Source organism: Triticum urartu, chromosome 1A (genome assembly GCF_056163025.1).
Source record: "Triticum urartu cultivar PI428250 chromosome 1A, HENAU_Tu73, whole genome shotgun sequence".
In the NCBI taxonomy this organism is placed as follows: domain Eukaryota; kingdom Viridiplantae; phylum Streptophyta; class Magnoliopsida; order Poales; family Poaceae; genus Triticum; species Triticum urartu.
Window position 1 is genome coordinate 287,421,501 of NC_141873.1, and position 14,920 is coordinate 287,436,420.

Here is a 14,920-nt window from a genome sequence, read left to right on the forward strand (position 1 = left end):
CATAGTTTGTTGTTGTCCTGGTTGCAAGTCCACTCTCGACTCACAACTGGGATGTGTTCTTTTTTTCATCTCAGTAGCAAGTGCTCGCTCAACTCACAACTCGTATCATAGTTTTATATAGTTGTGATACGTCTCCAACGTATGTATAATTTTTTTTATTGTTCCATGCTATTATATTATCTGTTCTGTATGTTTTATATGCATTAATATGCTATTTTATATTATTTTTGGGACTAACCTATTAACCTAGAGCCCAGTGCCAGTTTCTGTTTTTTTTCTTGTTTTTGAGCTTCGCAAAAAAGGAATACCAAACGGAATAAAACCTCCGCGATGATTTTCCTTGGACCAGAAGACACCCAGGAGACTTGGAGTGCAAGTCAGAAGAGCCACGAGGCGGCCACATGGGTGGAGGGCGCGCCCCCTACCTTGTTGGCCCCTCAGTGACCCCCTGACCTAGATCTTCCTCCTATATATTCACATATATTCCCAAACTACCAGAAGCATCCACGAAAACACTTTTCCACCGCTGCAACCTTCTGTTCCCGTGAGATCCCATCTTGGGGCCTTTTCCGGCATCCTGCCGGAGGGGGATTCTATCACGGAGGGCTTCTACATCAACTCTGTTGCCCTTTCGATGAAGCGCGAGTAGACCTCAGACCCACGGGTCCATGGCTAGTAGCTAGATGGTTTCTTCTCTCTCTTTGATTCTCAATACCATGTTCTCCTCGATGTCCTTGGAGATCTATCCGATGTAATATTCTTTTGCGGTGTGTTTGTCGAGATCTGATGAATTGTGGATTTATGATCAGCTTATCTATGAATATTATTTGAATCTTCTCTGAATTCTTTTATGCATGATTTGATATCTTTGTAATTCTCTTCAAACAATCGGTTTGGTTTGGCCAACTAGATTAGTTTTTCTTGCAATGGGAGAAGTTCTTAGCTTTGGGTTCAATCTTGCAGTGTCCTTTCCCAGTGACAGTAGGGGCAGCAAGGCACGTATTGTATTTTTGCCATCAAGGATAAAAAGATGGGGTTTACATCATATTGCTTGAGTTTATTCCTCTACATCATGTCATCTCACTTAATGTGTTACTCTGTTCTTCATGAACTTAATACTCTGGATGCAGGCAGGAGTCGGTCGATGTGTGGAGTAATAGCAGTAGATGCAGAATCGTTTCGGTCTACTTGACATGGATGTGATGCCTATATTTCATAAACATTCCCTTAGATATCGTCATAACTTTGCGCTTTTCTATCAATTGCTCGATAGTAATTTGTTCACCCACTGTATTATTTCTATCTTGAGAGAAGCCTCTAGTGAAACCTATGGCCCACATGTCTATTTTCCATCATATAAGTTTCCAATCTACTATTTCCATCATATAAGTTTCTGATCTACTATTTTCCATCGCATTAGTTTACAGTCTACTATTTTGCAATCTTTTACTTTCCGATCTATAAACCAAAAAAATCAAAAATATTTACTTTATCTTTTGTTTAGTTTTATCTATCTCTATTAAATCTCACCTTTTGCAAGTGACCGTGAAGGGATTGACAATCCCTTTATCGAGTTGGGTGCAAGTTGTTTGATTTTTTGTGCAGGTATTGGTGATTTGTGTGTTGTCTCCTACTGGATTGATACCTTGGTTATCTAACTGAGGGAAATACTCATCTCTACTTTGCTGCATCACCCTTTCCTCTTAAAGGGAAAAAACAACGCAAGCTCAAGAAGTAGCAAGTTGTCTCGGTTAGAAGTCCACCCTCGACTCACAACTAGGCTCGTAGTTTGTTTTATACTAGTTGCAAGCCCACCTTTGACTCACAGTTGGGCATGCATTTTGTCTTTCATCTCAGTTGCAAGTCCACCATTGACTCACAACTGAGACTGTATTTTGTTTCATCACATTTGCAACTTGACCCTTGACTCACAAATGGGCTCATAGTTTCATAGTTGTCCTAGTCGCAAGTCCATGCTCGACTCACAATTGGGCTCATATTTCTCCCGGTTGCAAGCCCACCCTCAACTCGCAACTAGGCTTGTGTTTTTGTTTTTCATCCTAGTTGCATGTCCATCCTTGATTCGCAACTGGGGTCATAGTTTATATAGTCCCATTTGCAAGTCAACCCTTAACTCGCAACTAGGCTCATTGGTTCGTAGTTGTCTTAATTGCAAGTCCATCCTCGACTCGCAATTGGGACCATAGTTTGTTGTTGTTCCAGTTGCAAGCCCACCCTAGACTCGCAATTGGACCCATAGTTTATTATCGTCTCAGTTGCAAGTCCACCCTCGGTTCCCAAATGCGATGTGTTTTGTTTTTCATCTCAGCTGCACGTCAACCCTCAACTTGAAACTCGTATCATTGTTTTATATACGTGTCTCAGTTGCAAGTCCACCATCGACTTGCAACTAGGCACATAGTTTTTTTTATCCCAGATGCAAGCCCACCCTTGACTCTCAACCGAGCCTGTGTTTTTTATTTCATCCTAGTTGCAAGTCCATCCTTGACTCACAACTAGAACCGTAGTTTTGTTTTTATCCTGATTGCAAGTCAACCCTTGACTCACAACTAGTCTCATAGTTTGTAGTTTTCCAAGTTGTAAGTCCATACTCAACTCGCAACTCAGCTCGTAGTTCTCCCACTTGCATGCCCACCTTTTGACTGGCAACTAGGCTCGTGCTTTGTTTTTTAGCACGCAACTTGCCCTGACTCCTATCTAGTTCCATGTCCAACCCCTACATGTAAACCCACCGACCATGTTGCATGTCCAAACCAAACATGTAAACCCACACTACTCAGTTCAATGTCCAAACCGAACATGCAACTCATGTCTCACATAGTTGCATGTCCACTCTTGGAACACAACTCGTTCCGAACCCAGTACCCTTATATAGTTGTATTTTTTTTACAAATACATGTCCACCTTTTTATAATACACACTATATATTTTATTGTATACGCGGGAACATTTTTTAACACACATTGATTTTTTTTAAAAAATACATGATGATTATTTTTTCAAATATAGGGCCAAGCATTTTCTAGAACTAGAGAAAACCTCGCACGTTGTTGCGGGACATTTGGTTATTAAAAATAGATACATCAAAAGAATAAAAGCTAAAGAAAGGGAAGGAAAACTGACATTCGGAAATCATATAGCTCTAAAATAGTGGACATAAATTGAATTTAATTACAAATTATATTGCTGCTTGTGAGACCTGGCAGGAAAGTTGTCCAATAGAAAGATAAATTGGGCCGTGAAGAAGTAAAATAACGGTTTCAGCTAAACAATACCATATTGCAGGCAATAGGCATTCCTTTTACAAAACTTTTCTTGCAATTGATACTAATCCTATGCAAATAGGAAACTGTAATTTATCAAAGTTAGAATATCATGTCAAGTTTCTCACACACAATAAAAGAATACCATGTTAAGATAAATGGAGGTTAAAAATTCTTAGTAAACTTCAGTACATAAAAAACATATATCACTTTCTATCACAACGGAATTGCCAACTGGAATAATTAATGCAGAATCAGAATATTTCCAGCACAACATAAAAATATGTCTCGGGTAATATTAAAAATATATGCCATATGTATGTACAATTTTAAATTATATGAAATATATTGTAATATGTAGTTATGTACTCCCTCTACACCATGATATCAGATGTTATTACAAACATTATATGAATACATTGGTTATAATAACAATATATGAATACATTGGTTATAATATGTTGTTATTACAAACAATATATTATAGGACTGAGGGAGTAACAAAGAGATAATGAGATTGAGAAGACTCATGCATGAGAATTTGCAATCAAAGTTAGTTTCAGAACACTTTGCATAACCACATGAAAAAAGGAACAATGGCGACTCGTTAACATAAAAAATACTCATTATCTGTAACTAGGATTCTCCATCGGGTCCTCATTGTTATTGCCATATACAAACAAAGGTGAACATTTTCTCGCTTGTACAGGTGGCTAGCTTCTAGAATTTGCTTGCAACTACCGAGTATTCTTCCCCTGCCTCTTCCTCTACTCAATTGGGTGTGTATTTGCTGGTGCAGAAGATGGCAAATCCTATGCAGTTGGGAACAGACCTTCAAATCCAAACATGATGTGAGAACTCGGAATTAACTTCCAGACCCTCCTATGTATATTTTTCAACCCCGGGATCATTGTTGACAACAAAGTGAAATGGTATCATTGCACAATACGTAAAAGTATTACAATTTTAAATATATCTTGCCACAAGACATACCTAGAGAAATGTCGTGTGACATTTATTACAATCAGAAAACATCGGAAAGTATAATGCGTAGCGACTCCATCTCAGCCACAGGCAGACGATTTAGTCCACGTGACCTCACTCCTACGGATCGTCATAGTTGTCGCAGTCACCACCTTCGTCTTCATGAAACTTTATTGTCAACAAAATTATTGCCATGAGTACATTACGTACTCAACATGCCTCCCTCGATGAGGACCTACTAGCTACATGTGGCTTCAACGGAAGGCTGGATGGCTCATTTGCATAAAAGCTAATTTTGTTTGAAACAAAGTAGCTAGATAAAAGTAGTTTTGGATGAAAACTTGTTTTATCTCCAGAATAACTTTCATCAAAGTGAGGATCCTCGATCAACTCACACTCTTCATAGGTTCCAAGAATAGTTTAAAGAGGGAATAAGAAAGACATGTCATGTATATCAAGAAAGATTCATGTGTTGTCCATGACCATGGACACGGCTATTCGAATAGTTTTACACTCTGCAGAGGTCGTACACTTTACCCACATGACACAATCCCGTCTTGATGCCACCAGTGGCCGCTGGTATAGTACACCATTTGGTATATCGACAGGGAGATTGTGATGAGGTCTTTGGACTAGATCCCCCAAAGATGTGACATGCCCACTGGGTCTGGCGCATGGAACTGAGAGTACGTCCTCAAACCGGTCCCCCATCTATGCCGAGGATACTCCCCGTGGGGCAGCTATCCCATCTGCGGTACGGCAACATCGACACCTAAGGCTGACTAGCTTACTTAACCAAGCCAGTGCCCATATAGCATGTGGTTGTACTATTTACACAATCTTCAAATCCAAGACTTATTAGGCCTCATGTGGCACGGATGACTGATTGCCCCCTTCAACCTGGTAAGTTTCACCTAGAGTAGAAGAGAGTAGAGGAGATCAACAAGGGCCAACTGGCCTAGCTCAGCGATAAGTTTCAAGTGTCAATGACCCAAAGGTCATTCAACAAAGCACATGTAGGGTGATAAGCATGGCTAAGCATTTATACTCTATCAGAATACTATAATTCTACTTAGGTGTCAAGTGAATAGGCGACAAGCAGATCAAGGTAATGTATCAATCGACACGCTAGCTACAAGAATAAAAAGCATGCATATAGTAACCATAAAACACAATGCAATTTTGTAAACATAGGATAATAAGTATGATCAAAGAAGGAGGCATGCCTTCGTTGTTTAGTCCTTCTTCGGTAACATGTTTCTGTCCATGTCCAACATCATCGTCACTCCCTACTCGTCATAACGATAACAAAAGACAAATAATAAATACCAAAGCAATAGTAAATCCAAATAACATCCAAAACAAATTAAGAGTGGATGGATAGCAAGATATTGATCAAGATGTAGATTCGAAATGAGGTAGCATGACCGGGAGGGTGACGAAGATGATTCAACGAAATGACATGGTTAGGTTGACCCAGCTAAAGAAGGCTTGGCGATCAAGACTAACATTCTAGTATGAACTATGCGACTAACCAGTAGTAGTGTCCACTACACATCTTGGCTAACTCTACATGAAACAAGTATAAATATAACAAACACAACATATGAAATGGAACCATCCTACACATTTAACTACACGATCACAACCTGAATGAAAAGGTAAGAGTTAACCACAAATAAATATTTAGATAGGATCTAAATATTTATAATGGTCAATAGTATCCAAACATATACAACACATGGAACAAAAGAATGGGCAATTATCCTAAACATGAGACGAACTATCACAACAAGTATAAATCACTCATAATGCTAACATGTGATGAAGTTAAACATCTATAAGGAACAACTAAACTAGGTAAGTATAATACACGGAACATAATAAGACATGAAATATAACTTGCATGAAAGATGTCTAGGAATAATATAACACATCAAAATATAATGAAGTCTAGTCATATAACAATGCAACAACTAGATATACCAATAAGCATGGAAGATCAATGCATAAGCTACACACTGTGCTACCAATACAATACACTCATAATAACAACATAACCCAGTTGATATCAGCTAACCAAACATTAAGCATACCAGTAGCACACAACAATATCATGCTAGTTGCGACTTATAAGCATAAGAGATAAATCGTACTAAGCAAGTAAACATGTAGGCCATGACATCAAGCAGTGAATTACCAAAGCATGAATAATGGAAACAACATGCATTTCCTGTCTAGTACAACTTACACTTGCACGAACATAGGACACTAGACTAGGCATGATCTATAACATGAATTGGTACACACACAAACACACACCATGCAGTATAGTAATCCAAACACAACATCATGATATGTCATTGATCAGGCAAGTAGGGATTCTACTGAAGTAAATATAAGATCAATGAACTACTAGCATGTATATCTACCAGGCAAAGGCAAACCACAAGTGTGATCATATAATACACACTAGCAATTCTATAACACATGGGAATCATACAATAAAACATGCATTCAAGTTTGAGCAAGGCTAGCATGGCATGGTATTGTCCTAGATAAACAAAACACATCAAATAATTATCAAGATCTAATAAACTAACTTCTATGCCAGAAGAAATAAATCTACAAAGGAACACATATATAACCATGACATAAAAGCATCCAACCATATAATAATGGGTAACAAACATCTACAAAACAAGAGGATCAACTAGCAAAAAATATGTTATGCTACAAAGAACCATAATGGATTTGTTCGCAAACAAGAAAGCATTTCATTTAACTTCTAGCATAAAGGAACTATGCAACAACATGTACAAACAGTATATAAACATCCATCATAGACATGACAATGATTTCGAACCAATAAAACAACATGTGACATGGATGGAAATGAACATGTGAACCATATCTAAGATATATCCATACTAAGCAAAAACTAAAATAATAAAAACATGGAATATTCCATAATTAAATGAAACAAACAAAACTTAGGGTAATTCACCATAAGTCTAAATATCTCAGAAATTGCTACCAATAGATATCATACTACTACATGGATATAAACAATCATACAAGAAATGCTAATATAATTATAAGTGAGACACAAATCAATAATTCACGCAACAACTATTGTATATCTATAGACATCAAACAAATCCTATAGATTAAACATGGAGATTTCTACGCATGGCAATAGTTCTAAAAAATTAGAACACAAGCATAAAAAGAAATATATGGGGTAACACAAATTACCGCTCCGAAGGAAATACGTATAACTATTTTAACAATTTAAACAAGAGTAAAATAAATATAATGAATCATATCTTACTCATAATACTATGAAATAATTAGGAGCGGCTCCTAGCCATATATCAAAAACAAAAACAATGAAAATGACATTCTAACAAAAAGTTCACCAAATATTCTACACATGCATAAAAGTGGACTATAGACAATAAAACAAATTGTCCACTCGAAACAATATGCAAAACTTATTCTAAATAACTCTAATTCATAAACAAAATAATCTAACAACTCACATGTCACACCAAAAATAATGAGAGGCATAACACGAACATATGGAAATATCATACTACAAAAAGATCATCGAACTAGAAAGTCCCTTGTATTCTACCGCCAGAATGAGTACGGAAATATATATTGTATCGCTTGCAAGATCAAACTATCCATCTAACTCCACAACATGGTTACTACAGCCACAAGAAACATTTCATATGTTGACCACAAGATTATCTGACAGACCAAAAATATAAAGACAAGCCGATGCCATCAAATCGAAATATGTTTTGGACAAGTGCGAAAAACGAGACAGATAGGTTGAAACATGATGCCTATGAGATACTACGAGTGATGTTGAGAAGGTGTGCATGAGGAATTGGATAGAGGATCACCGAGTTGGACGGAACGGTGTGACGAACTTGATGGACAGTGTACGCAGACATGCAGAATTCTTCGTTGTGGTTGACGGAATGCGTTCCTTCTTACCTGAATGGATTCATCGCATCAAGGGGAACGTTCTGGCACGACGGCATGGATGGAGATGGTCCTAGTCACCGGGATCGAGACCACGCGTCCATGGAGCTGAAGGAAATATGCCCTAGAGGCAATAATAAAGTTGTTATTTATATTTTCTTATATCATGATAAATGTTTATTATTCATGCTAGAATTGTATTAACCGAAAACTTGATACATGTGTGAATACGTAGACAAAACAAAGTGTCCCTAGTATGCCTCTACTTGACTAGCTCGTTAATCAAAGATGGTTAAGTTTCCTAACCATAGACATGTATTGTCATTTGATGAACGAGATCACATCATTAGGAGAATGATGTGATGGACAAGACCCATCCGTTAGCTTAGCATATTGATAGTTCAGTTTTATTGCTATTGCTTTCTTCATGACTTATACATGTTCCTATGACTATGAGATTATGCAACTCCCGAATACCAGAGGAATACCTTGTGTGCTATCAAACGTCACACCGTAACTGGATGATTACAAAGATGCTCTACAGGTGTCTCCGATGGTGTTTGTTGAGTTGGCATAGATCGAGATTAGGATTTGTCACTCCGTGTTTCGGAGAGGTATCTGGGCCCTCTTGGTAATTCTCATCACTATAGGCTTTGCAAGCAAAGTGACTAATGAGTTAGTTGCAGGATGATGCATTACGGAACGAGTAAAGAGACTTGCTGGTAACGAGATTGAACTAGGTATGATGATACCGACGATCGAATCTCAGGCAAGTAACATATCGATGACAAAGGGAACAACGTATGTTGCTATGCGGTTTGACCAATAAAGATCTTCGTAGAATATGTAGGAACCAATATGAGCATCCAGGTTCCACTATTGGTTATTGACGACAGATGTGTCTCGGTCATGTCTACATACTTCTCGAACCCGTAGGGTCCACATGCTTAATGTTCAATGACGATTTATTATGAGTTATGTGATTTGATGTACCGAAGATTGTTCGGAGTACCGGATGAGATCACGGACATGACGAGGAGTCTTGAAATGGTCGAGACATAAAGATTGATATATTGGAAAGTTATGTTTGGACACCGGAAAGGTTTCGGATAAGTTTGGGCATTTTCCGGAGTACCGGGGGGTTACCGGAACCCCCGGGGGTGTTAATGGGCCTTCATGGGCCCTAGTGGAAGAGAGGAGGAGGCGGTCAGGTGGAGGCGCGCACCCCCCAAGCCCAATCCGAATTGGGTTAGGGTTGGGGGGGTCGGCCCCCCTTTCCTTCTCTCCCTCTTCTCATTCCCCCTTCTCCTTGTGGAAGTAGGAAAGGGGGGCGAATCCTACTTGGAGTAGGACTCCCCCCCCTTGGGTGCGCCACCCTTGGCCGGCCTTCTCCTCCCTCCCCCCTTTATATATGTGGGAGGGGGCACCCCATAGACACACAAGTTGATCTTTGGCCGTGTGCGGTGCCCCCCTCCACAATTTTACACCTTGGTCATTTTGTCGTAGTGCTTAGGCGAAGCCCTGCGTCGATAACTTCATCATCACCGTCAACACGCCGTCGTGCTAACGGAACTCACCCTCGGCCTTAGCTAGATCAAGAGTACGAGGGACTTCACCGAGCTGAACGTGTGCAGATCACGAAGGTGCCGTGCATTCAGTACTTGATCGGTTGAATCGCGAAGACGTTCGACTACATCAACCACGTTAATAAACGCTTCCGCTTTCGGTCTACGAGGGTACATACACACACTCTACTCTCGTTGCTATGCATCTACTAGATAGATCTTGCGTGATCGTAGGAAATTTTTTGAAATACTGCGTTCCCCAACAGTGGCATCTGAGCCAGGTCTATGCGTAGATGTTATATGCACGAGTAGAACACAAAGAGTTGTGGGCAATAATAGTCATACTTCTTACCGGCATGTCATACTTTGATTCGGCGGTATTGTTGGATGAAGCGGCCCAGACCGACATTACATGACCGTGTTCATGAGACTGGTTCTACCATCGTGCTTCGCACACAGGTGGCTAGTGGGTGTCTGTTTCTCCAGCTTTAGTTGAATCGAGTTTGACTATGCCCGGTCCTTGTTGAAGGTTAAAACATCAGACTTGACGAAAAATTGTTGTGGTTTTGATGCGTAGATAAGAACGGTTCTTGCTAGAAACCCGTAGCAGCCACATAAAACTTGCAACAACAAAGTAGAGGATGTCTAACTTGTTTTTGCAGGGCATGTTGTGATGTGATATGGCCAAGACATGATGAGATATAAATTGTGGTATGAGATGATCATGTTTTGTTGAAGTTATCGGCAACTGGCAGGAGCCTTATGGTTGTCTCTTTATTGCATAAGATGCAAGCGCCATATAATTGCTTTACTTTATCACTATGTGATAGCAATAGTTGCAAAAGAAATAGTTGGCGAGATGACCATGTGATGACACTTTGATAAAGATCAAGATGATGGAGATCATGGTGTCATGCCGGTGACGATGGAGATCATGACGGTACTTTGGAGATGGAGATCAAAGGCACAAGTTGATGATGGCCATATCATGTCACATATTTTGATTGCATGTGATGTTTATCTTTTCCGCACCTTATTTTGCTTAGTACGATGGTAGCAATATGAGATGATCCTAAAATTTCAAGGTATAAATGTTCTCCCTGAGTATGCACCGTTGCGACGGTTCTTCGTGCTGAGACACCAGGTGATGATCGGGTGTGATAATCTCTACGTTCACATACAACGGGTGCAAGCCAGTTTTGCACATGCAGAATACTCGGGTTAAACTTGACGAGCCTAGCATATGCAGATACAGGCTTAGCAAGAACCGTTCTTACCTACGCATCAAAAACCACAACGCGGTATAGTGATTGCTTTTTGATCTTTAGAAAGAACCCTGTTCATTGAATCCAATTCAACTAAAGTTGGAGAAACTAACACCCGCCAGCCACTTGTGTGCAAAGCACGTCGGTAGAACCAGTCTCATGAACGTGGTCATGTAATGTCGGTCCGGGCCACTTCATCCAACAATACCGCTGAATCAAGAAACAACTAGTGACGGCAAGCAATATGTATATACCCACGCCCACAAATCCTTTGTGTTCTACTCGTGCATATAACATCTACGCATAGACCTAGCTCTCATACCACTGTTGGGGAAGCAGTATTTCAAAAAATTTCCTACGACCATGCAAGATCTATCTAGGAGATGCATAGAAACGAGAGGGGAGAGTGTGTCCACGTACCCTCGTAGACCGAAAGCGGAAGCGTTAAGTAACGCGGTTGATGTAGTAAACGTCTTCGCGATCCAACCGATCAAGTACCGAATGCACAGCACCTCTGCAATCTGCACACATTCAGCTCGGTGACGTTCCTCGTACTCTTGATCCAGTTGAGGCCGAGGGAGAGTTTCATCAGCATGACAGCATGATGACGGTGATGATGAAGTTACCGACGCATGCCTTCGTCTAAGCACTACAACGATATGACCGAGGTGGAAATCTGTGGAAGGGACTACTAGGGAAAACCTTATACACAGAGGTATAGCAGTAGCGCTGGTCAAAACACGGCGCTATTGCTACTTATTAGTAGCGCTTGTTACAAAAGCACGCTACAACCATTGTTGTAGCAGTAGCGCGTCTGCGCGGAAAAGCGCTACTACTATAATTCCCTTGCTGGTGCCGGTAGGCTAGGAATAGTAGTAGCGGTTCTTCCAGAAGCATGCTACTGCTAAAAACTTTGTAGCAGCGCGTTTATGCTGTAGAGCGCTACTGCTATGAAAAAGAAAACAAATAGAAAAATTAGTAGAAAAGTAAATTAAAATGAAGAAATAGAAAAAGGATAAATAAAAAAGAAAATGTAAAGAAAACAAAAGAAAAATAAAAATAAAACAGAAAGGAATAGCTGTAGCGCGTTTCGCTAGAAAACGCTATAGCTAACTTAGCTATAGCGCATTTCGGCAAAATGCGCTACTGCTAGTTTGACTTAACCCCCGGGCGCGCGGGCTCAAAATTTCGCTAAGTCCTTCCCCCTCCACTCCCCCCTCTCCCCCAATTGCTCCATCGCCGACGTCGCCCTGCCGCCTTCGACCACACCGCTGCTGCCCGAGGCCGCCTTCGACCACACCGCCGCCGCCTGAGGCCGTCGTCGACCTCACCATCGCCTCCCTCGAGCTCACCGCCGCCGCCTGAGCCCACCCAGGACCTCCGCCGCCCGAGCCAGAGCCTGCCCTCGCCGCTGACCGTAAGGCTCTGCCTCTCCTCTCCCCTACCCTCCTCTCTCTCTGCTAGGGCAATTCATATATATGTTGATGCTGTGTTGATGTTCATATGAACCCTAGGTGTTCATATGAACCCTAGATTTTTTTAGTGCAGTAGGCATTTTTTCGCATTTAGGAAATATGATTAGCAATTTTTTAGGAAATTAGCTAGGGCAAATTTTTATGAAAATGCCTAAACAGTAATTCCATTTAGCTTTAAATTAATAGAGGGTACGTAAATAATAGTAGCATTTAGATTTAAATTAATAGAGGCTATAAACAAAAAACACTTAGCTATAAAAAATTATTTGGACTATGGACCTGAATCTGTTCCAAATTTCATTCAAATGAAATTTGAATTATTTGGACTATGGACCTGAATATTTTTGAAGAAATTGGGTGTAGGTACTAAGGTCTTGCTGTGGAAATTTTGCTGAGGTCGGAAGGGTTAGAGAAAATGGAGTTCCTAGACTTTTAGATTTAGACAAAAAACAAAAGTATTTAGCTATAAATAAAAACAGTAGCTATGGCATTTAGCTATAAACAAAAAACAGAATTGTTTTTCTTTTCAAAAACTTGGTTAAACTAATTGTTGCTATGTAAACAAAAAACAAGATTGTTGTTATATGATATATGTCATTGATGTTCATTCACATATTCCATTATTGTTGATTATATCTTTTCATTGAAGTGGCCATGTTATATACAAATTCCTCAATAGTGTTTGCTCATGCTATATCTTTTCATTGAAGTGGTTTGATTGTGCCCAAGTGGCTTTGTTGTTTCCAGGGGATGAAGCCGAGTGGCCTATGTTTTGCCGGAATGTTGATTCATTTCCGTTCCGGCAAATTTCAGGTTCTCGATTTGTCCACTTTTTAGCAAAAGTCATGCCGAAATTTTCCGCGAATTTCGGCATGACTTGTGCTACAAACTAGGACATATCGAGTGCCCGGGATTTGCCACACCGGGAAGGAGTCAATGTTCCTGCAAAGCATAGGCCTTTTTTATGTCATTATTCATTTTATTAGGTCTAGAATTAATTGACTAGATTTAATCGTAGGAAACATGGCTAGCAACGATGAAGGACAGGGTTCTGGTGACTGCGACAACGTCTACCTGGCGGCAGAAGAATTTTTGAGGGAAGCCGACGGCAAGAGTTGATGTTGCTGGGTCCACCTGTCACATCGGAGATTGAGACCAACATCGAGACCGGCGCTGAGACTGAGACCGGTGCTGAGACTGAGACCGGCATCGAGACCGGCGCTGAGACTGAGACCGGTGCCGAGACTAGCGGAGCCGGTATAGAACCAAAAGCAAAGAGGCAACAGCTTCCTAACAAGCTCAGGACTACTAGACTAGTGGTCACGGAGGTGGACGATGGCAATTTTGAGCCAAACGCGCCCGAGGAAGCACGCGCGTGCTACGGCAATCAAATAGGCTGCATCATATGGACAACCGCCACCATCAACGATGAGAAACTAAAGAAGATAGATAATATGAGGCCCTCCCTCCTAAAGAAGTTGCACCAAATATTCTTGTTCCTGGGCCGGAATGAAAAGGATTATAAAGATCCAGATAAGGACCCGACAATGAAGAAGATAAACAAACACGCCATGACCAATTTAGCGACTCGTTGGCCGCCTGGAAATCAAGGGTGAAATATCGGATTGTCAACAAAAAAGAACCCTACTCCGAGATTGTAAAGGATAATCCGACAATCACGGCAGAGCACTTTCAAATATTCAAGGTGGCTTGCGAGGCCGAAGCTGCCAAAAAAAGTCGAAGTACATGAAGGGGCTTCAACAGAGGAACATTGGGTGCCACCACCTCGGAAGCCGTGGTTACAGCGGGAAGAGGTCCATATGGGCCAAGGGGGACGCAGAAGCCGCGAGTCTGGGCATCCCAGGCCCCTTGGCGGAGTTCACCGTCCCGCAGGAGCGTGACATCCTCAGGGCCCGACACCGTTGGGACCCAGTGAAGAAGGTTTTCGAGACAAACGCGGTCACGACGGAGTTCATGAGACTGCTGGTAATTTTAGTTTTTGATCAATTCGACTGCACGTTAGTCATATTTGTAAATGATCCTTGTGCCTTTTACAGAGAGAGCAGCACAGGATTGCGGCTGAAAGTGACTCGCCGTCTGAGGCGCTGGCGAAGCCCAAGTGGGACACTCCATTCAACCGGGCGTTGAACATATTGAAAGGACTCCCGGTGGAGACTCGACCATCGTATGGACGCGTGCACGGTGTCAGAGACGGCGCCACGTGGAAGAAGTACTACCATGAGACCACGGAGGAGAGAAAGGAAAGACGGAGGTTAACTGAAGAAAACATCGACAAGAAGGTTGAGATTGCGGTTGAGAAGAAATCATCTGAGACAGTCGCAACAGCG

The 14,920-nt window shown here is 41.1% G+C and overlaps 1 pseudogene; it reads left to right on the forward strand.

Moving 5' to 3' along the window:
• Window positions 1–13,690: 13,690 nt before the first annotated feature.
• Window positions 13,691–14,720, forward strand: LOC147990899 (uncharacterized; annotated as a pseudogene).
• The last annotated feature ends 200 nt before the right edge of the window (window positions 14,721–14,920 follow it).